The sequence below is a fragment of the Phocoena phocoena genome, chromosome 3, assembly GCF_963924675.1.
Source record: "Phocoena phocoena chromosome 3, mPhoPho1.1, whole genome shotgun sequence".
NCBI lineage: Eukaryota > Metazoa > Chordata > Mammalia > Artiodactyla > Phocoenidae > Phocoena > Phocoena phocoena.
Window position 1 is genome coordinate 122,639,762 of NC_089221.1, and position 25,185 is coordinate 122,664,946.

Below are 25,185 nucleotides of genomic sequence, written 5' to 3' on the forward strand. Positions count from 1 at the left end.
GTAGCTCATTAAATTTATAAAGGCTCATTGGGCACCAGGCTTCTGATTCTGACACAGAACCAGATTAATGGTCACGGACATGTCCCTTAATCTTGGTTTCCTCTGCTTTTCGTGGAGGTTATAATATACACCATGCCTACCCCTTTAAAAAAGGTGCAGTGGGGATCAAGTGTCTTTATAACAGGATTCCTTACTAAGGTCTATGGCTATTCTTCATAAATCCTCAGTCCCCCTGAAATTGTGTACAAAATTGTGTGTGTATGTGTGTAACAATGTGTATTTTTTTAAAGCATGTGTCCTTAGCTTTATTTGTATTCTCAACTTTTTGAATCTTTATTCAAAACAGGTTAAGAAGAAAAATATTTTTAAAAAAACCAACAAAAACAAACAAACAAAAAACAGGTTAAGAACAGACTCAGAGATTTTTTAGCCACTGACTTGTTTTGAGTGGAAGATGTCTACCACCCCACTAAGACCTCAAAATTCTGAAAAACTACTTATTAGTTTCAAAGGTACTTTGTTATTTTGAAAATTAGATTATGGGTTTTGAAAGCCATGAGAAATTTTCTGATCAATGATGGGGTCAAATATTTATGTATAAGAATGTTTATTAAATTTTTATTCATGAACCAAAAGGTAATTAGGAAACAACCTAACGGGTCAACAATGAGAAGACAGCTAAATAACTATTCTATCTATATAAGGGAATACAGCCAACAGAAACTATCATTTCAAGGATCTTTAATGATATAGGAAAACTTCCAACATGCAACATTAGCCTAAAAACCAGAATATAAAATTGTACAGACAGTAAAATTCTAATTTTGTTTTAATATTTAGACATACTTCTCAGCTGAGGGCAATTTTGCTACTCAGGGGACATTTGGCAATGTCTGGAGACTTTCTTGATTGTTATGACTGGATCGGGGGAGATTCTGCTGACATCTCTGCTGAGTAGAGGCCATGGATGCTGTAAACATTCTAGAATTCATAGGTCATGTCCCAACAACAATTATTCTGTCTAAAATGTCAACAGTGCTGAGGTTGAGAAAGAACTCCTGAAGTGTAGGGTAAATTCTGGAAGAAAATATCCTCTAATTATAACATTTTATCTGTGATTTATTGATTCTGTACATTTTTGTATTTAACAAATATATATATATATATTTTTTTTTTTTTTTCGGTACGCGGGCCTCTCACTGTTGTGGCCTCTCCCTTGCAGAGCACAGGCTCCAGACGCGCAGGGTCAGCGGCCATGGCTCACAGGCCCAGCCACTCCGCGGCACGTGGGACCCTCCCAGACCGGGGCACGAACCTGTGTCCCCTGTATCGGCAGGTGGACTCTCAAACACTGCGCCACCAGGGAAGCCCTGTATTTAACAAATATTTTGCAAATCATATTTTTCTTTTATAATCTGTTAAAAATAATAATTAAGAAAACTCCAAATTTGCCCTTCCTTTTTGAAATAAGTCAATAAAGAATGAGGTCAGCATAGAAACATTGAAAAATTAGAACATTGAAGGAGGAGGATCAACAGTGCATGAATATGAATTATCATGGGGTTTTATTTCTGCTCTAACTCCCTGGGTAGGGAAATGGGGAAATGCCATCAGCCACCTGGGGTGTTAGGAATAAAAAGCAGCATGCTATTATGTAATTCAGATACTGATCTTCATCTTGAGTTGAGAAGAGGCAATCACAAGAGGGGCAGGAACAAGGACTACTGGGCTGCTTTAAATGAATATCTAAAGTATAACCAGATTTTTGGGCTTCCCTGGTGGCGCAGTAGTTGAGAGTCCACCTGCCGATGCAGGGGACGCGGGTTCGTGCCCGAGTCCGGGAGGATCCCACATGCTGCGGAGCGGCTGGGCCCATGAGCCATGGCCGCTGAGCCTGCGCGTCCGGAGTCTGTGCTCCACAAGGGGAGAGGCCACAACAGTGAGAGGGCCGCGTACCGCAAAAAGAATAAAATAAAATATAAAATAAAATATCACCAGAAAAGTCAGATGTTCCTTGGGAGCTGTGCCCTGGAACCTCCTAGGGTCTCAGTAATTTGGAGTACATATAATTTTCAAATTATACATCCTTCATCTGTTTTCCTTGGCATGTTACACCACAACTGAAAACTCCTGAGACACTACTATTGCCCCTTTAGTCTGAGCAATAGCCTTTTTTATTTTCCATTGATAAGTTCCTTAAGCTGACTCAGAAAACACTTGCTTTTAATGTAGCAGAAGAAAAAAGAAATGTATATCTCCTTTCCCCATAAAGTCCATTCCTCCACATAAATTTACCATTAATATAGATATTAACTATGATTCCTAACAATTTGACTAATTACCAGTCTAAGTCAGAGACACATATTATTTTAATATGTTTACCTTTTTATTCATATAGCAAAACTTCCCCTGTTACTTGGATGCACTTTCAGATTTGAAATATCTTTACCTTGAGATGCATAATGATTAAAAGAAAAAAAATTAAAAGGTTCAATCATATCTCCAACATATGCTGGATGCACCCTCTTGCTTTTTCTCTCATTTCTGAAATTTCCAAAATGGAATTTGTAGAAAATAACTGCATAATTACAGTTTAACACTTTGAGTTATTACTCCAGCAATGCAAAAATGACCAAGAGTCACCACACGTTGTATGGATAGCAACAACCTGACTGCAGTTCTCTATCATTTTCCAGTCTACCTGGTCATGTCTCTCAGGCTGGACCAGTGATTTCAATGAAGGATCCTGGCTGGTCACACCACCACCATGCACACCACCCTAATCACAGCAAATTGTCCTCATTTATTATAATGGTAAGACATACAACATATACCTGGATATTTCTGGTGGATAGATTCCAAAATAAATTAATCTACTCTATTAGCATATTAACTTATAGTACATAAAAAATGATTCTGATTGAAATGCAAACTTTTTATTTTCTACACTTGGTTCCAATTTGCCAAATTTTCTTGCCCTCTCTTACCCTCCCCAGGCTCCTGTTCCAGTTTTATAAGTATGTGCTACCTTTCCTGTACCAGGACTCTGCTAGGTATATCACAGACATCATTCATTCATTCATTCACTTCACAAATATGTTTGAGTACCTACCATAAACAATACCTCTTTAATTTCACAAAAATATACAAAGTGGGAATTATTTACCCCATTTTACAGATGAGAAAATTAAAATTACAGAAATTTAAATAAATTGTTCAAGGTCACAGAGATACCAGAAGTACAACATGGATTTAATTAATCCACAGAGTCCAAAGTCCAAGCTTTCTATTACACTATACTACTACCTCCTAAGACCACACTGCTAGCAGTTCTATGATATAATATTAGAGATAACAATAATATGTCTTTGTTCAAATAAGCTCCTTCAAAAATGTTTCCTATCCCACAACTAGAGATTTATTCCTCTTCACTGCAGGATGATCTGTCTTTAACAAATAAAAAACCCCTTACAAGTGAAAGAAGCTGTTCAGTCATTATTACTTAAATGTGAGTGACTTCCCAGACCTTCTTGTGAGACCAACTGATCATGGAAAAAGAGAGAGAATGAGCGCTAAGCGTTCATGAATATAAGTAAAAGGAAGTAGTGTGAGTCAGAGTACAAGAAAAGAATTTCTGGGCAGCATGAAAAATCAATTCATCCTATTTTCAACGTGACCTGAGATTTACCCTTTCTTTTATTCTATTATTGGCCAAGAGGTTAGATAGGTAGGTAATAAGAAACAATATGTGTCTTTGGAATTGATTGGTTTAAATCTTTTCTCTACTTCTTGTTGACTGTGTATTCTTGGACAAGGTAGTTAACCTCTAAGTTTTAGTTTTCTCCTTCATAAAAGGGAAATGATACTACCTATCCCACTGGATGGTCATAAAGATTAAATTATAGAGTATATGCTTAATAATTGCTATTCTATAAGTGGCATTCAGTAAATGACAACAGTCATTAGAAGATGGAGAAATGTAGATAAGAGCAGTGTCAGGTGGATTCAGTGCAGATGTGATAAGAGTAGGGTCAGGTGGATTCAATGTAGATGAGATAAGAGTAGTGTCAGGTGGATTTGGTCACAGGACTTCATCTAAAACATACTAAAATTTAATGCTCACTAAATATTCTCACATTCTTCCATATTTTTAACTGCCTTATGGTTAGATTGGGGTCACAAAACTAGTTCCAGCCAGTGAACTACGAGTAGAAGGACATGGAGTAAGCTTGAAGCATAAGTGAAAAATAAAATTTGGTATGGAAAGTCATGGAGATGTCAGGGGTTAACTGTTACTGCAGCACAACTTAGTCTAACCTTACTAATAAACTGAATTATTTTCATCCTAGAGTAGAGTCTGTAGTGAATGTGTCAGGAATCCATCCACAGCCATGCCCAAAGTAACATTATTATCAGTCACTGGACAATCATTCGCAGCTGATCATATTTAAGCATGACAAAAACGTGGGACGAGCAGCTGATAAGATAGATGAAAAATATCAGGCTCCAGAAAGATCCCAGAAGACTGAAATTATGATCCAAACTGAATACCACAAAACTTAATTTGAATAAATGTCATCTTACACATAGCTCCAAACAGTCAACTTCCCAAATGCAAAATTGGAGAGGCAGGATGGGGCAGCAGCGTGAATGAGGAATTCTGAAGGATATTACCGTGTCAGTAATTGTTCAGTAAAAGTACACATTGTGACTATAAATGTTATTTTAATCTTACATTAAAACATATCCTAAGTAAGCCATTAAAATTCCCATTATTTTGTGCTGGGCAAACATTCCTTGAGCACAGGAAGCCACCTTCTTTATCTGAGGATATTAGGTTCTGAAAAAAAGTCCACTTAAAAGTAATCCACATCACTATTTATTAGAGAAATGCAAATCAAAATTACAATGAGGTATCCCCTTACACCGGTCAGAAAGTCTACAAACAGTAAATGCTGGAGAGGGTGTGGAGAAAAAGGAACCCTCTTGCACTGTCGGTGGGAATGTAAATTGGCAGAGCCACAATGGAGAACAGTATGGAAATTCCTTAAAAAACTAAAAATAGATCCAGCAATACCACTCCTGGGCATATATCTGGAGAAAACCATAATTCGAAAAGATACATGCACCCCAGTATTCACTGCAGCACTATTTACAATAGCTAGGACATGGAAGCAACCTAAATATCCATCAAATGGATGAATGGATACAGAAGATGTGGTACTAGACATATATACAAGGGAATATTAGCCATAAAAAAGAATGAAATAATGCTATTTGCAGTGACATGGATGGACCTAGAGACTGTCATACTGAGTGAAGTAAGTCAGACAGAGAAAGACAAATATCATATGATATCACTTATATGTGGAATCTAAAAAAATGGTACAAATAAACTTATTTACAAAACAGAAATAGAATCACAGATGTAGAAAACAAATTTATGGTTGCTCAGGGGAAAAGGGGAAGGTGGAGGAGAGATAAATTGGGAGATTGGGGTTGACATATACACACTGCTATATATAAAACAGATAACTAATAAGAACCTACTGTATAGCACAGGGAACTCTACTCAACACTCTGTAATGACCTATATGGAAAAAGAATCTAACAAAGAGTGGATATAGGTATATGTATAAGTGATTCACTTTGCTGTAAAGCAGAAACTGACACAACATTGTAAATCAACTACAGTTCAATAAAAGTTAATTTAAAATAATAAAAGTAATCCATTTCAAAGGGTGTGCTAAAATTTTCCATGTGCCCTCATCACTTCTACTCTCCAGCTTTCTGCACCCTGCTCTGTGCCAAAGAAAATGGATCTATTTGCACTCAGGCTTCTAACTAGTTTTGGCCATTTGGAGGCACTGGCAGGAGATGAGAGGACAGGAGGAGAGTGAAGTAAGAGTGTTTATTTTCTGGCTTCCTCCCTGTGTGATCATCATGAGCTGGCTGTGTCCTCATTCCCTACCAAAGATGGCACTCTCCGTACAATACTCTGAGTTCAAGTAACTGCTCTCTCCAACTGATTCCTCAATCCTAGGAGAGGTTGTGGTTTCCCACTATTGCTAGCACCAGGATACTGTATTATCCCTTGGGAGTTTCTCTAAAACCTCTCCAGACCTTTGTAAATAGTAAACTCTCCTCAACTACCAGTTTGACTGTGCCTTCTGCTTCTAGCCAAGACCCTGACTGATACAAATTAAGCAAAATGTCATAGTACATAGCAAACAAAATGATAGTTTGATTAAGGATTTTATGTTGAATAATGAAACTAAACATAAGGAAAATAAGTTTATCTTATGTGCGCTGAATTTATGTTGTAACTGCAACTTTGTACCTTTTTAGAATAAACAAAGAAAAACATAGCCTTTTGTTTTATTTTGGTGTAATTTAACCAACATAATTTTCTGGCATTACTGTAGGATGACCTTCATTTTTGTTTAAATTTTCCTCACAATTATAAATCTTTGCAAAAAGAAAATTAATTGTCTATTACAATTTTCAAAAAGACAACTCCTGATCATTTTTTCTTCAAATCATCCTCTTTGAAGCACATATTATCCTCCACTTTTTTTTTTTTTACTTTAATGGATATAATCTTGTCAAATTCTCCTTTTACAACAGTTGCCCGTGTGATTGGAACAGTTCTCCAATTCCACTTTAATGAATTCATAAAATTCTACGCTTTGCATAGTTTTCAATTTGATTTTGCAATTAATTTGCATTGGACAAATGGTTACATCAATTATAGTTAATTAGTGAATATTATGTTATGACCATTGTGCTTCCTTATACAACTTCATAATTGCAATGATTGATAAGAGTCCTGGACAAATGAGAATCACTGTCTACTGTGATTCATTCTGGGTGTGAAACTTTGAGAGGGACAAAACAACAGCCTACAGAGAGCCAGGTCCTTGTGGATGAAGGTACTACCAGTATTAAAGCTCTTCATCTTAGCAGTTATCACCACACAAAGACCCAAAGACAAACCAAAAGAAAACAGATTTCAGCTAAGAGAACTTTAGGGAGCATTCTGTTCCACATGGTATCTGCTATGTATAGGAGTCAAACAATGATTTAGTCCTCCATGCCTGACTGAGAGAAAAAAATTTACCAAGGTTTTATACCCACTAGTATTAAACAATAACTTCTCCACTTCCAGCCTTCTCTGATCACTAGGACAAAATACATTACAAAAAGATTACGGGAAGAATTTTACATTTTCTAGGGGCTTTACCTTAGACTCTGTATAGTAGCCCCTCCTTATCTGACCCCCAGTGGATGCCTGAAATCGTGGATAGTACTGAACATTAAAATATATACTATGTTTTTTTCTATACTAAGGGGCAGGTAGTTTGTACAGTGTGGATATGCTGGACAAACGGATGATTCACATCCTGGCCAGGACAGAGTAGGAAGACACCAGATTTTATCATACTACTCAGAATGGTGCACATTTTAACACTTATGAATTGTTTATTTCTAGGCATAGAGACCATGGTTGACCATGAGTAACTGAAATCACAGAAAGCAAAACCACAGATAAGCAGGGTACTATTGTAGTTCAAAGAGACCAAAGGCAGATACCTTTGTGCTCCCAACAGCCTATGCCAAACATCAAAAATATTAAATCAGAGACTGGTTCAAGATGGCGGAGTAGAAGGACGTGCTCTCACTCCCTCTTGTGAGAACACTGGAATCACAACTAACTGCTGAACAATCATTAACAGGAAGACACTGGAACTCACCAAAAAACACCCCACATCCAAGGACAAAGGAGAAGCCACAGTGAGATGGTAGAAGGGGTGCAATCACAAAAAAATCAAATTCCGTAACTGCTGGGTGGGTGACCCACAAACTGGAGAACACTTAAACCACAGAAGTCCACCCACTGGAGTGAAGGTTCAGAGCCCCACATCAGGCTTCCGAACCTGGGGGTCCGGCAACGGGAGGAGGAATTCCTAGAGAATCAGACTTTGAAGGCTAGTGGGATTTGATTGTAGGACTTCAACAGGAATGGGGGAAACAGAGACTACACTCTTGGAGGGCACACACAAAGTAGTGTACACATCAGGACGCAGGGGAAGGAGCAGTGACCCCATAGAGACTGAGCCAGACTTACCTGCTAGTGTTGGGGGGTCTCCTGCAGAGGTGGGGGTGTGGCTCTGTCTCACTGTGAGGACAAGGACACTGGTAGAAGTTCTGGCAAGTACTCCTTGGCTGAGCCCTCCCAGAGTCTGCCATTAGCCCCACCAAAGAACCTGGATAGGCTCCAGTGTTGGGTCACCTCAGGCCAAACAACCAACAGGGAGGGGACCCCGCCCCACCCATCAGCAGTCAAGGGATTAAAGTTTTACTGAGCTCTGCCCACCAGAGCAACAGCCAGCTCCACCCACCACCAGTCCCTCCCATCAGGAAACTTGCACAAGCCTCTTAGATAGCCTCATTCACCAGAGGGCAGACAGCAGAAGCAAGAAGAACTACAATCCTGCAGCCTGTGAAACAAAAACCACATTCATAGAAAGATAGACAAGATGAAAAGGCAGAAGGCTATGTTCCAGATGAAGGAACAAGATAAAACCCCAGAAAAACAACTAAATGAAGTGGACATAGGCAACCTTCCAGAAAGAGAATTCAGAAAACAATACTGAAGATGATCCAGGACATTGAAAAAGAATGGAGGCAAAGATCAAGAAGATGCAAGAAACGTTTAACAAAGACCTAGAAGAATTAAAGAACAAACAAACAGAGATGAGCAATACAATAATTGAAATGAAAAATACACTAGAAGGAATCAATAATAGAATAAATGAGGCAGAAGAATGGATAAGTGACCTGAAAGACAGAATGATGGAATTCACTGCTGCTGAACAGAATAAAGAAAAAAGAATGAAAAAAAATGAAGACAGATTAAGAGACCTCAGAGACAACATTAAATGCAACAACATCCACATTATAGGGGTCGCAGAAGGAGAAAAGAGAGAGAAAGGACCTGAGAAAATATTTGAAGAGATTATAGCTGAAAACTTCCCTAACATGGGAAAGGAAAGAGTCATCCAAGTCCAGGAAGCACAGAGAGCCCCATACAGGATAAACCCAAGGAGAAACATGCCGAGGCACATAGTAATCAAATTGGCAAAAGTTAAAGACAAAGAAAAATTATTAAAAGCAGCAAGGGAAAAAAGACAAATAACACAAAAGGGAACTCCCATAAGGTTAACAGCTGATTTCTAAGCAGAAACTCTACAAGCCAGAAGGGAGTGGCATTATATACTTAAAGGGATGAAAGGGAAGAACCTACAACCAAGATTACTCTACCTAGCAAGGATCTCATTCAGATTCGATGGAGAAGTCAAAAGCTTTGCAGACAAGCAAAAGCTAAGAGAATTCAGCACCACCAAACCAGCTCTACAACAAATGCTAAAGGAACTTCTCTTAGTGGGAAACACAAGAGAAGAAATGGACATACAAAAACAAACCCAAAACAAGTAAGAAAATGGTAATAGGAACATACATATCAATAATTACCTTAAATGTAAATGGATTAAATGCTCCAACCAAAAAACATAGACTGGCTGAATGGATACAAAAACAAGACCCATATATATGCTGTCTACAAGAGACCCACTTCAGACCAAGGGACACAAAGCGACTGAAAGTGAGGGGATGGACAATGATATTCCTTGCAAATGGAAACCAAAAGAAAGCTAGAGTAGCAATTCTCATATCAGACAAAATAGACATTAAAGCAAAGACTGTTGCAAGAGACAAAGAAGAACACTGCATGATGATCAAGGGATCAATCCAAGAAGAAGATATAACAATTATAAATATATATGCACCCAATATAGGAGCACCTCAATACATAAGGCAACTGCTAACAGCTATAAAAGAGCAAATCGACAGTGACACAGTAATAGTGCGGGACTTTAACGCTTCACTTACACCAATGGACAGATCGTCCAAACAGAAAATTAATAAGGAAACACAAGCTTTAAATGACGATAGACCAGATAGATTTAATTGATATTTATACAACATTCCATCCAAAAACAGCGGATTAAACTTTCTTCTCAAGTGCGCACGGAACATTCTCCATGATAGGTCACATCTTGGGTCACAAATCAAGCCTCAGTAAATTTAAGAAAACTGAAATCATATCAAGCATCTTTTGTGAATACAATGCCATGAGATTAGAAATCAATTACAGGGAAAAAACGTAAAAAACACAAACACTTGGAGGCTAAACAATATGTTACTAAATAACCAAGCGATCACTGAAGAAATCAAAGAGGAAATCAAAAAATACCTAGAGACAAATGACAATGAAAACATGAAGATCCAAAACCTATGAGATGCAGCAAAAGCAGTTCTCAGAGGGAAGTTTATAGCTATACAAGCCTACCTCAAGAAACAAGAAAAATCTCAAATAAACAATCTAACCTTATACCTAAAGGAACTAGAGAAAGAAGAACAAACAAAACCCAGAAGTTAGCAGGAGGAAAGAAATCATAAAGATCAGAGCAGAAATAAATGAAATAGAAACAAAGAAAACAATAGCAAAGATCAATAAAACTAAAAGCTGGTTCTTTGAGAAGATAAACAAAATTGATAAACCATTAGCCAGACTCATCAAGAAAAAGAGGGAGAGGACTCAAATCAATAAAATTAGAAATGAAAAAGAAGTTACAACAGACACCGCAGAAATACAAAGCATTCTAAGAGACTACTACAAGTAACTCTATGCCAATAAAATGGACAACGTGGAAGAAATGGACAAATTCTTAGAAAGGTATACCTTCCCAAGACTGAACCAGGGAGAAATACAAAATATGAACAGACCTATCACAAGTAATTAAATTGAAACTGTGATTAAAAATCTTCCAACAAACAAAAGTCCAGGGTTAGATGGCTTTACAGGTGAATTCTATCATACATTTAGAGAAGAGCTAACACCCATCCTTCTCAAGCTCTTCCAAAAAATTGCGGAGGAAGGAACACTCCCAAACTCATTCTATGAGGCCACTATCACCCTGATACCAAAACCAGACAAAGACACTACAAAAAAAGAAAATTACAGACCAATATCACTCATGAATATAGATGCAAAAATCCTCAACAAAATACTAGCAAACAGAATCCAACAATAAATTAAAAGAATCATACACCATGATCAACTGGGATTTTTCCCAGGGATGCAAGGATTTTTCCATATATGCAAATCAATCAATGTGATACACCATATTAACAAATTGAAGAAGAAAAACCATATGATCATCTCAATAGATGCAGAAAAAGCTTTCGACAAAATTCAACACCCATTTATGATAAAAAACTCTCTGGAAAACATAAATCACAGCAAGATCTTTTTTGATCCACCTCCTAGAGTAATGGAAATAAAAACAAAAATAAACAAATGGGACCTAATGAAACTTCAAAGCCTTTGCACAGCAAAGGAAACCATAAAGAAGACGAAAAGACAACACTCAAAATGGGAGAAAATATTTGCAAACGAATCAACAGACAAAGGATTAATCTCTAAAATATATAAACAGCTCATGCAGCTCAATATTAAAGAAACAAACAACCCATTCCAAAAATGGGCAGAAGACCTAAACAGACATTTCTCCAAAGAAGACATACAGATGGCCAAGAAGCACATGAAAAACTGCTCAACATTACTAATTGTTAGAGAAATGCAAATCAAAACTACAATGAGTATCACCTCACACCAGTTAGAATGGGCATCATTAGAAAATCTACAAGCAACAAATGCTGGAGAGGGAGTGGAGAAAAGGGAACCGTCTTGTACTGTTGGTGGGAATGTAAATTGATACAGCCACTATGGAGAACAGTATGGAGGTTCCTTAAAAAACTAAAAATTGAACTACCATACAACCCAGCAATCCCACTACTGGTCATATACCCTATGAAAACCATAATTCAAAAAACACATGCACCCCAATGTTCATTGCAGCACTATTTACAATAGCCAGGTCATGGAAGCAACCTAAATGCCCATCGACATACAAATGGATAAAGAAGTTGTGGTACATATATACAGTGGAATATTACTCAGCCATAAAAAGGAATGAAATTGTGTCATTTGTAGAGACATGGATGGATCTAGAGACTGTCATACAGAGTGAAGCAAGTCAGAAAGAGAAAAACAAATACCGTATATTAACACATATATGTGGAACCTAGAAGAATAGCACAGATGAACTGGTTTGCAGGATAGAAACTGAGACACAGATGTAGAGGACAAATGTATGGACAGCAAGAGGGGAAAGTGGCGGGTGGTGGTGTGATGAATTGGGAGATTGGGATTGACATGTATATACTGATGTGTATATAATGGATGACTAATAAGAACCTGCTGTATAAAAAATAAATTAAATTAAATTCAAAAAATATTAAATCTATCAGATTTTATATGTCATATGGAGAACCATACATTCTGTACCTTTTCTATTACGTATGCTGATTCGTAGAGGGCCCTTAATCATCCCAAGCAAAGATGTTTCCAGAGAGAGCTCAGAAAAGACAAAAGTAAAGCAAAAATAGAGGAGCCAATATGCTAATGTATGGCTGTTTGAGGCTGTTGCATTGAGGAAATAATGGCAGAACAAACAGAAGGGCAACAGCTATTCACTTTTAGTTAGCGCCAATTCTGTTGTAACATTAGAAATTTAACGTTAACCCTCTGGTACTACAGTTTTAGGCCTTAGCAAACTTAATATTTAAATATTTCTCAATACCAGGAAACTGAAATATCTTCTCTTGTAAAACAGTAAGAAGGGGCTTCCCTGGTGGCGCAGTGGTTGAGAGTCCGCCTGCCAATGCTAGGGGACACGGGTTCGTGCCCCGGTCCGGGAGGATCCCGCGTGCCACGGAGCGGCTGGGCCCGTGAGCCATGGCTGCTGAGCCTGTGCGTCCGGAGTCCGCGTACAGCAAAAAAAAACCAAAAACAACAACAACAGTAAGAAGTCTACCTTCAAACATCTGCAGGTTTATCCTATAGGAGGGCATTCAAGTATAACTCTTTCCCTTCTCATAGAGGTATTCAGTAAATGGTCCTTATTATTTTGTATTCCTTCAGAGACTTTACAATATGCCAGGGCTTTAGAAGGCTTCTCGGTCAGAATCAATGTCTCTCATCCCCGTGTCCCTATAGTACCTCTCACAGCTTTCCAGAGTCCTCGGTCTACCTCATTGAAATAAATAGTACAGCTACCTGTCTTCCTTCTGATCTTATATGGCAAGCGATGCATCAGAATTGCCAGAGAAGCTATTTAAAGTCAAAGATGCTCAGGCCCCAGCCATCAGGGAGTCTGATCCAAAAAGTCCAGACTGGAGACAAATTTTTATTTGTTTGCTCATTAGAGAGTAATCAACCAGTATGTCTGATCCCCTAAAAATCAATCATGATAAAAAGGAAATATTCAAATCAAATTAGTAAGAATTGAGAACCAGGCAATGAATTCCATTTTGTGATATTATCCTGACAAATCCAGATCCATATCTGGTCATAAGGGACCCTAAGGATGAGCAGCAGTGAGATACGATGGCTATAAGCGTGAACTCAAGAGTTGAGCTGCCTGGGTTTGAACTCTGACTCTGCAACTTACTACTTATGTGACTTTGGGCAAGCTACTTGACCTCTCCACATTTTAGTTTCTTCATAGGTAAAGTAATCGTTGTAATAGTAACTAACTGCCTCATAGTCTTGATGAGAGAACTCTGGGTTACCTGTAGTTCATAGAGCAGTGCCAAACGGTGGGTGAGTGAGTGAGTGAGTGAGTGAGTGAATGACTTCAGTGTTACTTAATAATAAATACTGGCTGAGAAAGTTTATATTAGGGGCTGAATTTACTTTTATTTATAGCCTTCAAAAGCTCCACGGGTGACTCAGACACTAAATCAGAGACAGAAGCCAACTCAAGCAACTTAGCTGATTTCAAACTTTTCCAAAGTAAAATGGAGTGTCCCCTACAGCATTATGATAGCATTTATAAATAAGATTTCTGACAATCTGACCATCGTGAATTCAACTTTAGCGACATCTATAATTATCCTTTGGAAATTTGCCCTGAGCTGAGACTTGTCAGAATCTGTGTGAGCAGATTCTGCCTCAGAGATTTTCTTCCTGCTGCTGTTCCAAGTAACTTAGTCATTAAAAGCATTGGGGGAAAAAAAGTCCTTGGAAGATGAACTATTTAACAGTTGGCCATGATTAATAAAATGAATGAGAAAAAAGATAAGAAATATCTAAATAGATGCTCTCCATAGGAAATGCACCTTACCATAGGAAAATAAAGTATGAATAAAAATACATATGCCAGTTTGGCAAGATTGATATCTTGAGAGAAATGATGATAATTAATATTGTTTTTTATTATGATTAACAATGAAAAATAGTGACGTTGTGACACAAACAATTACGTGTATAGTTTACTACATGGAAATAGTGATCAAACAACATTAATTTAAATCATACACTAGTAATTAAAGTCAAATTAGAATATGTATTACATTAATATATATATATGTATAAATGTATCCATATGTATACATACAGATGTATATGTAGATCTGTCTCTCTATGTAACACGCATGGGCAATGCAGTGGAAAAATTGCACTGGAAAAAAAATTGCAGTGGAAAATCTTACATCTCATTTTAATATTAACTGGTAGTTAAACCCCTCTGAGTTGAAAATCTAAGACCACATTTTCTCTTGACAGCCCTGGTCAGAACATTTTGGTAATAGATAAAGGGCTTTCTCCAGGAAATAACAGTTTTCTGCTTAAGCAGGCCATGAAAATAATGAAGCCCAAGACTGAGTATTTCAGGACAGATTTCTAAAATGCACTCACCCAGGCCTCCTCAGACGCACCCAGCTCAACTTACAGCAAGCAATGAGAGGTACCTCCACAATGACAAACCCCTCTGACACCCACCTTGAATTCATTGGTCTATAAAAATAAGATATTAATCTGGTACCAAATCTAAATAAATACAATATGTTACTAGCACTAGGTAAACTCTCTCATTAGTCTTCACCTCTTTGGAGCCACTGGCAAATCTGAAAGGTTCTTGATGACCTTGGTGATCTTATGAGGCCCAACAGTACCTCACAGGAGTAGTTTTCACAGACATTGCAGGGCTCAAGACCCTCTCCACATTAGAACATGCTTCACAGTTCTCTTCTGACTCAGTCCACTACCCTGGTCCATAACTCGTAACAATCACTGAGGACTACCATCTGTCCCTAAGGGCAAATACCCTTTGCCCTGACAGTGAGCATCTACATCACAGAATTCCCAGGGCTCTGGTTCCTGATATGCTGCAGAGTTTTCCGGGCCCTTCACAAGTCCAGTCACAAAACAACAACAGTGCAGGATTCCATAGTGACTATCCAATAAATCGGTACATGGCAAATAATTCCAACTCAAAACACGTGCTGAGAGTATAAAAGAATTCTAGATCAAAGGTGTATTGCATGATATTTTTTCACAAACCCAGGACCATTTTACATTTTAGATTCCATCAGCTAATGTATATTAAATACGAGCCATGCGTCAGGGCTGTGCAAACTACTTTACACACATTTTCTCATTTAGTCCTCAGAATGGGAATGGAGGCTTAGAGAAGTCATTCCCACTGCTGGTATGTCTACCTGATGACAAAGCCCTTGCTCCTAAGGGGAATTCCTAGATGTTCATGGCCTTAGCTATGAATTTCTCATCCTGAGCCATTCCCATACTCAATCATTCTAGCTTCTAACTATATGGATCTTTTCTTTCCTACAGCCACTGGACCAGTGTTATTTATGATCGCCATGATTGGCCTACCCCTAACTATGTTTCAAGTTTTTCCTTGAATTCTAGTGTGCTAGTTTGCTTTAAAAGGTTAGCTTTCTAGTCCTATGACCTCCTACTTCACCCCAGCTCTCCTCAGCTCTGCTATTAATTTCTAATGCAGAGACCTCAGCTGGTGACTTACAGATGGAGTAAAACCAGAAGACATATTTCAATTGGCCTGCCATATATGCTTTTGGTTTTTATTTTGAAGTAGTTGCAAATTTCTAAAACTTGGAAGAGTTTCACTTTTCTTTTGGAAAAATAAGACAGTGTAGCAACAGTTGGCTAGGACCAGATAGCCACCCTTCTCTTCAAATGGGACCTGAACTCTCCAGTTTACCATTACTATTATATGCCTGACCCCTATTGCCTTTTGAGTTTTTGACTCCAGAGTTAACATAGTAACTTGTTTTAAAATACTATCTGGTCATAGTCAGTGAATCTCTACAATCTACTAATCAATATATCGTAATCATGTGCAGCAATAGTGAACCCTCTGCTCTGTCTTTGCAGGTGGCGCCATCACCCTAAGTATGTCAAAAGAAAAACAGAAGGGCCCTTTACTAAGGATAAAACTTCTGTTTCCACAAGCAGGTCTTCATGTTTCATAAAGAGCTCAAGTTTTAGGAATAAAAGCACCTTGCATAAAAGAATAATACTACTGTTCTCTTATCCAGAGTTATGCAGTCATAAGCCTTTTATGGACAAGAGATGTGATGATCCAGATGGAACATTACATTAAGCCTACTGACTCTATCCAGGCAACCTATTACAAGGCCCAAAGGCAGCAACAATGAACTGAGAGATGGAAGCAATGACCAGCCAGAAGAGTACTTGTGATGGGTAGGAATCTTGATAGCTAACCTCATCTGACAAGTAGTCAATTCCTTGAGCTTCAGTGTTGTGTTTTTTCTCTGGGGACTACAACCTCTGGCTCAATCAAAGACACTAATTAATGATAAACTCTGTTACAGGGAATTAGAACTGACAACTCAATTCTGTACTCGGTTCTGACAACTTTGGTGGTGAGGATATTCACTATGTCCCATCAGTAAATCTGCAAGCATATCAGCTGAGGTGACCCAAATACTTACCTCTAATATTTCATATGTAGGAACCTAGCCTACAGATATATTCACATATATTCTGTGTCATTTATTGAAGAATTATTTATAAATGAAGAAAAAAAGGAAACCTTCTGAATGTCTATTAGTTATCAGTGGGATAAAGATTAAATAAATTAGAATTCAACCAAACTTACTAAATGTAAATTACATGAATTTGGGATTTGTGTCAGTTTTCTTGACAAACACCAGGGGTTGGCACACTTTTCCTGTAAAGGGCCAGATAGTAAACATTTTAAGTTTATGTGCCATAGGATCTGTATTATAACTACTCAACCTTGCTTTGATAACACACAAGCAGCCACTGACAATACATAAACAAATGAGCACGGCAGGCTAGATTTGACTCAGGGGCCATAGTTTGTCAACCCCCCGCTAATAAGAATCATAAACCAGTGCATTTAATCTACATAGTACCCATCACAAATATCTTCTTGCCCTTCTACTAAATAATGTAGCTAACGTTTACTAAATACTTACCCTGCTAAGCCTGTCACAGGCAGAGAGTAATTTTTATAACAAAACAATGAGGTGGGTGTTGTCATTATCCCCATTTGCCAAATGAGGGAGTGAGATATAAAGGGTTACATAACTGCCATTGCTTAGAGAGCTAGGAGGTGATAGAGCAGAGATGCATCATCTCATTAAATCTGCAGCCCGTCTGTGATAAGCTGGGCCATGGGAAGATGCAGCCTTAACTCATTAAGCATGATGCAAATGGCAGTCGAATTATGAACAATTGCTCTTGCTCTACAGAGGAGGAGATGGAAACAAAAGCGGAGTTGCAAGATCTGCACAGCAAGTAGGTTTGGAGTCACTAATAGACCCCCCCTCCTCTTGATCCTGCTGCAGTTCATTATCACATTGTCTTCCAACTAAGTCACTGCCACAGTCAAGTCAAAACTGTGACTTGGAAAATTGTTTCTTTAGGGCATTTCTTTGTCTTCAGTGAAACAGCCCAAATCCTCTTATTCCTCCTATGGTTTCTTTCTTTTTTTTTTTGTTCTCCTTTTTTTTTTTTTAACATCTCTATCGGAGTATAATTGCTTTACAATGGTGTTTTAGTTTCTGCTGTATAACAAAGTGAATCAGCTATACATATACATATATCCCCATATCTCCTCCCTCTTGCGTCTCCCTCCCACCCTCCCTATCCCACCCCTCTAGGTGGTCACAAAGCACCGAGCTGATCTCCCTGTGCTATGTGGCTGCTTCCCACTAGCTATCTATTTTACATTTGGTAGTGTATATATGTCCATGCCAGATTGTCACCTTCACCTGCTCCTAAACTCAGACATAAATTTATAGCTCTGATGGGGCAACAATGAGAATTACATCGCAGGGAGCAGTGATCATTAATCTGTTAATCAAGGCTGCCAACATAGACTTACACGTCTTAGTAATAAATTATAAAAACACCTAAGAATCAGCGGCTTAACAAAGTTGATGAGAAGCCAAATTGATAAGCTCCTCCCCCCACATCAAGGCTAATTTTTCACCAACTATATGTAGGAAGCTATAAAAATATCTCTCAAAGATAACTGCCCATTAGCTGTATATTCAGAACAACTTTGCTTTTGGAAAAATAAGACAGTGTAGCAACAGTTGGCTAGGACCAGATAGCCGCCCTTCTCTTCAAATGGGGCCTGAACTCTCCAGTTTACCATTACAATTATATGCCTGACCCCTGTTGCCTTTTGAGTTTTTGACTCCAGAGTTAACATAGTAACTTGTTCAGAGAGCTTCTCCCTACTGCTGTATGCTATTTTCCTGCAAACCTCCCCACTCACTGTAAACCAGAACTGCCTTCAACTTCGGAAATTAGCTGGCAGCTAAAACTGGAGACTTCTCACACCAAAAGGCAATAAATTCAGGAATTCTCAGAGAGCAATCAAGAGAATTTTAGAATGGACTCCTCTGGCATGCTTCCCTCACTCCTCTGGGTTCTATGTACATAAAAATGCTTAGTTGGCATAATTATTATCCTGCTATAATTTACTAACAGTGATAACATAAGTACCATATTTACTCAGTTCTAACACACACATTTTTTCACATTCCACCTTTCACATGTCACATTTCACAAATCAGGATGCCTATTGGTCTTCAATCTATTAATATAATAACTATTGAATACAGTGCAATGCTGCTTTCCTTTGTCCCAGAAAATCAATGGTACATATTAGAGTTATGACATCTTAAAATCAAGGAAATGTGATTAAAAACTTGGAAATATAATAGTTAGGATTCCTTCACTTCAATCAACAGAATCAAACTCTGGCTAACTTAATAGAAAACTCAGTAGGAGAATGGATTCCTATAGACTTGCTGGGTAGGATGGAGAATCCAGCTCCAGAATGGAACAACAAACTACTTACTGGGTAGAGGAGCTACTACTTTGTCTCCTGAAGGAGCTGTAGTGGAATCAAATGATTAACTTGTTGGAGTTGTTTTGTTTCTTCTCTCTCTGTCACTTTGCTGAGGATTCAGTTCCAGCCCCATCTGTCTGACTTAGGGCCTTTGCCTGCCTTATGGCTGCACTGTCGTGGGGAGGAAGGATCTGGTGAGAGGAGCCCGCAGTGACCTCCAGGATACCTATGACTGCCATCGTGGGAAGGGGAGACCTGATTCCCAGCTCCTGCAAAACTGCACATAATGGGAGAGAGGTGATTCCCGAAAAGGAAATCATGGTGTAGTTAAGAAAGAGGACATTATGCTGCGTGGGTAGAATGCATCCACAAATTGGATATTGAGATCATGTTCTTATCACCTACAACCTCTGGTTAGATGCTCTTAACAGCCCTGTGGGAAAAAAATAAGTATCAACATCCTCATTTTCTACAAGAGGAAATGTAGGCCCAAATAGGCTACATGGCCTAGTTTATTATCTGGTATGTGGCAGAGCAGGACTGGAACCTGAGTACTGACTCACAGTTTATACTAACTAAATTGAAGACTTATACAACTGGGGGAAAATAAAAAGAAAGAAAACTTTCCAATTGTAATCCTTTGCAATGCCTTGGGAGAAAAAAATCTTCATCCACAAATTATTTGAGCCTAAGAAATAGCCCTACCCCTATGTGCCTATTTTAAGGTCACAGAGGAAAAGTGTCTGGGAGATAGAATCAAATTCCACTTGCTGTGTGATCTCTGATAGGAAATTTCACTCCTCTGGGCCTCCCCTTCATTGGCTGTGAAGTGTGCAAATTTTTTCCTTGACTACCTCCCAGATTTATAGAGGAGGCAAGATGTAAGAATAGAGGTGTAAGTTCTTCAAAAAGCACTAAGGCTCTTTTGCTGTAAGCCTGAATCACCATTTGCTGGTCTGCTAAGTACAGAGTCACAAATTTGTGGGGCACAATTTAGATTTTCATTAAACTATTTTTTTTTCCAAAGTGTAATTTCTTCCGAATTTGACCTACTTTTTCTTTAAGAACCTAGGCTAACACATATGAGCTCATTAGCACGAAAAGAAACATTTTCATTCACATCAACCAACTGCCTATGCTAGATGGCAAAATTCAAACCTCTTTTACTGTGCATACCTCTTTGTACACTAAATTCTACTGTGAGTATGATATGGACTTGGTACTCAGGAAATGTCAGGGATTTGAAGGAATTAACTGATAGTTGATTTCAGGTGAAGTCATTGCCCAGGATCCTTGGAAGGATTCCATCCTTTTCATAGAATGCTTTGAAACAACTAAAGCAGCAGAGAATATGGATTTTGTAGCCAGGCTAAGGTGGGTTCAAATCCGAACACAGCCTCATGCTGGCCATTTAATCTACAGCCAGTTACATAAGTATTCTAATATTCATTTCCTCATACGTAAATTGAGAATTAAAATACACATGTCACAGGATTATTACAAAACTCAGAGATGATGTATGTAAAATATCTGGCACTTACTATACCTAGGATCCCAAGCCAACAGTCATCGTCATCATCATCATTATCTCACTACTGTTATTATGTGGATGATATCATTTAATCCTTACAATATTAAGAGACACTTAATGCTTTCAACAGATGTGGAAACTGAGTCTTAGAGAATTTAAATCAGTTGCTCAGGGTCAAACAATCGGTGGGATTTGAATAAAGGTCTATCAGAGCATACATCCTTAATACTAAACTATCATTATTACTGTTACTATTATTGCATTTTCATTATCTTTATTATCAGATATATCCAAAGACAGTTCAGGGTAAAATCTGGATAGTGCATAATGCAGCAGCTATCTTTTCAAATGGCATTCAGTGTTGTGGGAAAGGAAAAGGATACTGGATTAAGAAGAGCTAGGTTTTAGTTTAGGTCTATGTCTTCCAAGTCATGTGACCTTTAATAAGTCTCCCACTGAGACTTAACTTCCTCATCTGTAAAGTGAGCTTGATAATAACCACCCCATGGTGCAGCTTCAAAAATCAAATATAAAAATGTGCATGCTAACACATATATATGGAATCTAAAAATAAATTTTTTTAATGGTTACGAAGGACCTGGGGCAAGACAGGAATAAAGACGCAGACACAGAGAATGGACTCAAGGACACGGGGAGGGGGAAGGGTAAGCTGGGCCGAACTGAGAGAGTGGCATGGACTTATATACACACTACCAAACATAAAATAGCTAGCTAGTGGGAAGCAGCCGCATAGTACAGGGAGATCAGCTCAGTGCTTTGTGACCGTCTAGAGGGCTGGAATAGGGAGGGTAAGAGGAAGACACAAGAGGGAGGAGATATGGGGATATATGTATATATATGGCTGATTGACTTTGTTATAAAGCAGAAACTAACACACAATTGTAAAGCAATTATACTCCAATAAAGATGTTTAAAAAATGTGTATGACAATATTTTGTACAGTATGAAATACTATATGAGCATATTTATGTCAACTGTGTTAGTTTTACCACTATTACCAGAGGCCAAGTCATGACTAGGTCCATGGAAGCTACCTTAGTTTGTGATAGAAAGTGGGAAAACATTTCTGGCTCCACTAAGGGAAAAACCTACATCAACCTCACCCCAATGTTAATGGCAAAAAAAAGCATCCAATCTAAAGTACTGTACCTGCATGTATGTGATTCCAAAACCTAAAAGAATACTAAAAAATGACAACAATAAACTGCTTAATCAATCTGTCTCCCCAAGATCAGAGAATATAGAAGTAACAGTGTGGGATGTATCTTGAGTGTGATGAGTCTTGAGTAATTTTGTTACTAAAACATTACCTTAAAGTCGACTTTTTCCAGTGTTCTCAGAGCCTCAATATTACCACTAATTGTCTCTTCCCATTAATTATCTGACAAAACTAGAAAAGATAGATTTGACTCTCCCAAGCACATATTCCTAAAACTAGATCTTCCTGTCAGTGAAAACATCACCACCTAGAAATCTAGACAACTAAGAGAGATTTATCAGACCATCATTAGCCAGAATGACTCATTTGGCATACTCGACAATTCATTGAACAGTTCTGTGTGAGCACTTGCTCCTTCAGAACCCATACTCTGGAGTGATGGGCGAGCCTGATCTAATTATTGTCCTAAGTAGTACTGATCATAATTGCCGACATTGGCTGATAGAACCACCAAGTGATTAATGTCACTGCTGGTCCCTCAAGATGGGCCTCCTGATCCTAAAGTTATTCTGGGGGTCGGTATGAATATTTATATTCTTTCTAATGAAGTAAATTGGGGTGTACATGCTACAGATTGGAGTCATAAATTAGTGAAGGGCACAATAATCTTGTACTGCCTTGTACAATCCATGACAAGATTCTCTGCAAGAAAGTAGTGATAATTAGTGGAATAACCTGTGTATGCCTCCTGCAGGACACTGGACTGAGATGCACAGAACCACAGTATATACCATCAGGCATTTTAGATGAAATATCTAGTAAGTCAATAAGTCTATAATTTATGGGAACTAAAATAATGTTCTTCTGAAAGTTGAGAAAGACTATGCTCTGGGTCCCTCCACATAGGATCAGATGGACAGATCAATAGAATCACCAAATGATAAGATACCTGAGGGCAGAGCTAGGTCCCTGTTGTTCAACATTCCATCCCAAGTACTTAGTACAGTGCAGGGCATACTGCAGGCATTTTATAAACATTGTTGGATGGATGGATGGATGGACAGATGAATAAATGACATCAATAAATGTAACCTAGATGGCCAGAATCAGAGGCCAACATTTGGAGTAATCTTCTTGAGAAAGAAACCCTTCCCAAGTTCCTTTATTTAGCATGAGTGTTTTTATCCAAATATAAACAATGCAAAAACATTACCAGGGCCCAGAAAATTTTGTAAGCACAATAAAATTTCCACTTAATTTATGAAACTGACAAAGTATCATAAGCATCTACTTTGATCTGAGTTTCTATTTCAGTCCTTCTCCCCAAATCCCAACTTCAGGCAGCTATGTCTACATTACAAGATCTCATTCTGACATCCAGTTCTTCCTACATGGATCCACTGTATCAACTTTTTTTTGCAAGGCAATACAAATTTTTAAATGAACTTCAAAACCCCAAACTCAATTGACACATATACACTACTACATATAAAATAGATAACTAGTAAGGACCTACTGTATAGCACAGGGAACTCTACTCAATACTAACTAATAAGGACCTACTGTATAGCACAGGGAACTCTACTCAATACTCTGTAACAGCCTGTATGGGAAAAGAACCTTAAAAAGAGTGATATATGTTTCATTGATTCACTTTCCTGTACACCTGAACCTAACACAACATTGTAAATCAACTACACTAAAAATTAAAAATAAAAAACCTCCAGAGCAGAAGCAAGAAGAACTGCAATCCTGCAGCCTGTGGAACAAAAACCACATTCACAGAAAGATAGACAAGATGGAAAGGGAGAGGGCTATGTACCAGATGAAGGAACAAGATAAAACCCCAGAAAAAAATCTAAATGAAGTAGGGATAGGCAAACTTCCAGAAAAAGAATTCAGAATAATGATAGTGAAGATGATCCAGGACCTCGGAAAAAGAATGGAGGCAAAGATCGAGAAGATGCAAGAAATGTTTAACAAAGACCTAGAAGAATTAAAGAACAAACAAACAGAGATGAACAATACAATAACTGAAATGAAAACTACACTAGAAGGAATCAATAGCAGAATAACTGAGGCAGAAGAATGGATAAGTTACCTGGAAGACAGAATGATGGAATTCACTGCTGCTAAACAGAATAAAGAAAAAAGAATGAAAAGAAATGAAGACACCCTAAGAGACCTCTGGGACAACATTAAATGCAACAACATTCACATTATAGGGGTCCCAGAAGGAGAAGAGATACAGAAAGGACCTGAGAAAATATTTGAAGACATTATAGTAAAAAGTTTCCTTAACATGGGAAAGGGAATAGCCACCCAAGTCCAGGAAGCACAGAGAGTCCCATAAAGGATAAACCCAAGGAGAAACATGCTGAGACACATAATAATCAAACTGGCAAAAACTAAAGACAAAGAAAAATTATTGAAAGCAGTATGGGAAAAACGACAAATAACACTAAAGGGAACTCCCATAAGGTTAAAAACTGATTTCTCAGCAGACACTCTACAAGGCAGAAGTGAATGGCATAATATACTTAAAATGATGAAAGGGAAGATTGGAACCTACAACCAAGATTACCTGGCAAAGATCTAATTCAGATTCGATGGAGAAATCAAAAGCTTTACAGACAAGCAAAAGCTAAGAGAACTCAGCACCACCAAACAATCTCTACAACAAATGCTAAAGGAACTTCTCTAAGTGGGAAACACAAGAGAAGAAAAGGACATACAAACTCAAAACAATTAAGAAAATTGTCATAGTAACATACATATCGATACTTACCTTAAATGCGAATGGATTAAATGCTCCAACCAAAAGACACAGGCTTGCTGAATGGATACAAAAACAAGGCCCATATATAGGCTGTCTACAAGAGACCAACTTCAGACCTAGGGACACATACAGACTGAAAGTGAGGCGATGGAAAAAGATATTCCATGCAAATGGAAATCAAAAGAAAGCTGAAGTAGCAATACTCATATCGGATAAAATAGACTTTAAACTAAGAATGTTACAAGAGACAAGGAAGGACACTACATAATGATCAAGGGATCAATCCAAGAAGAAGATATAACAATTATAAATATATATGCACCCAACATAG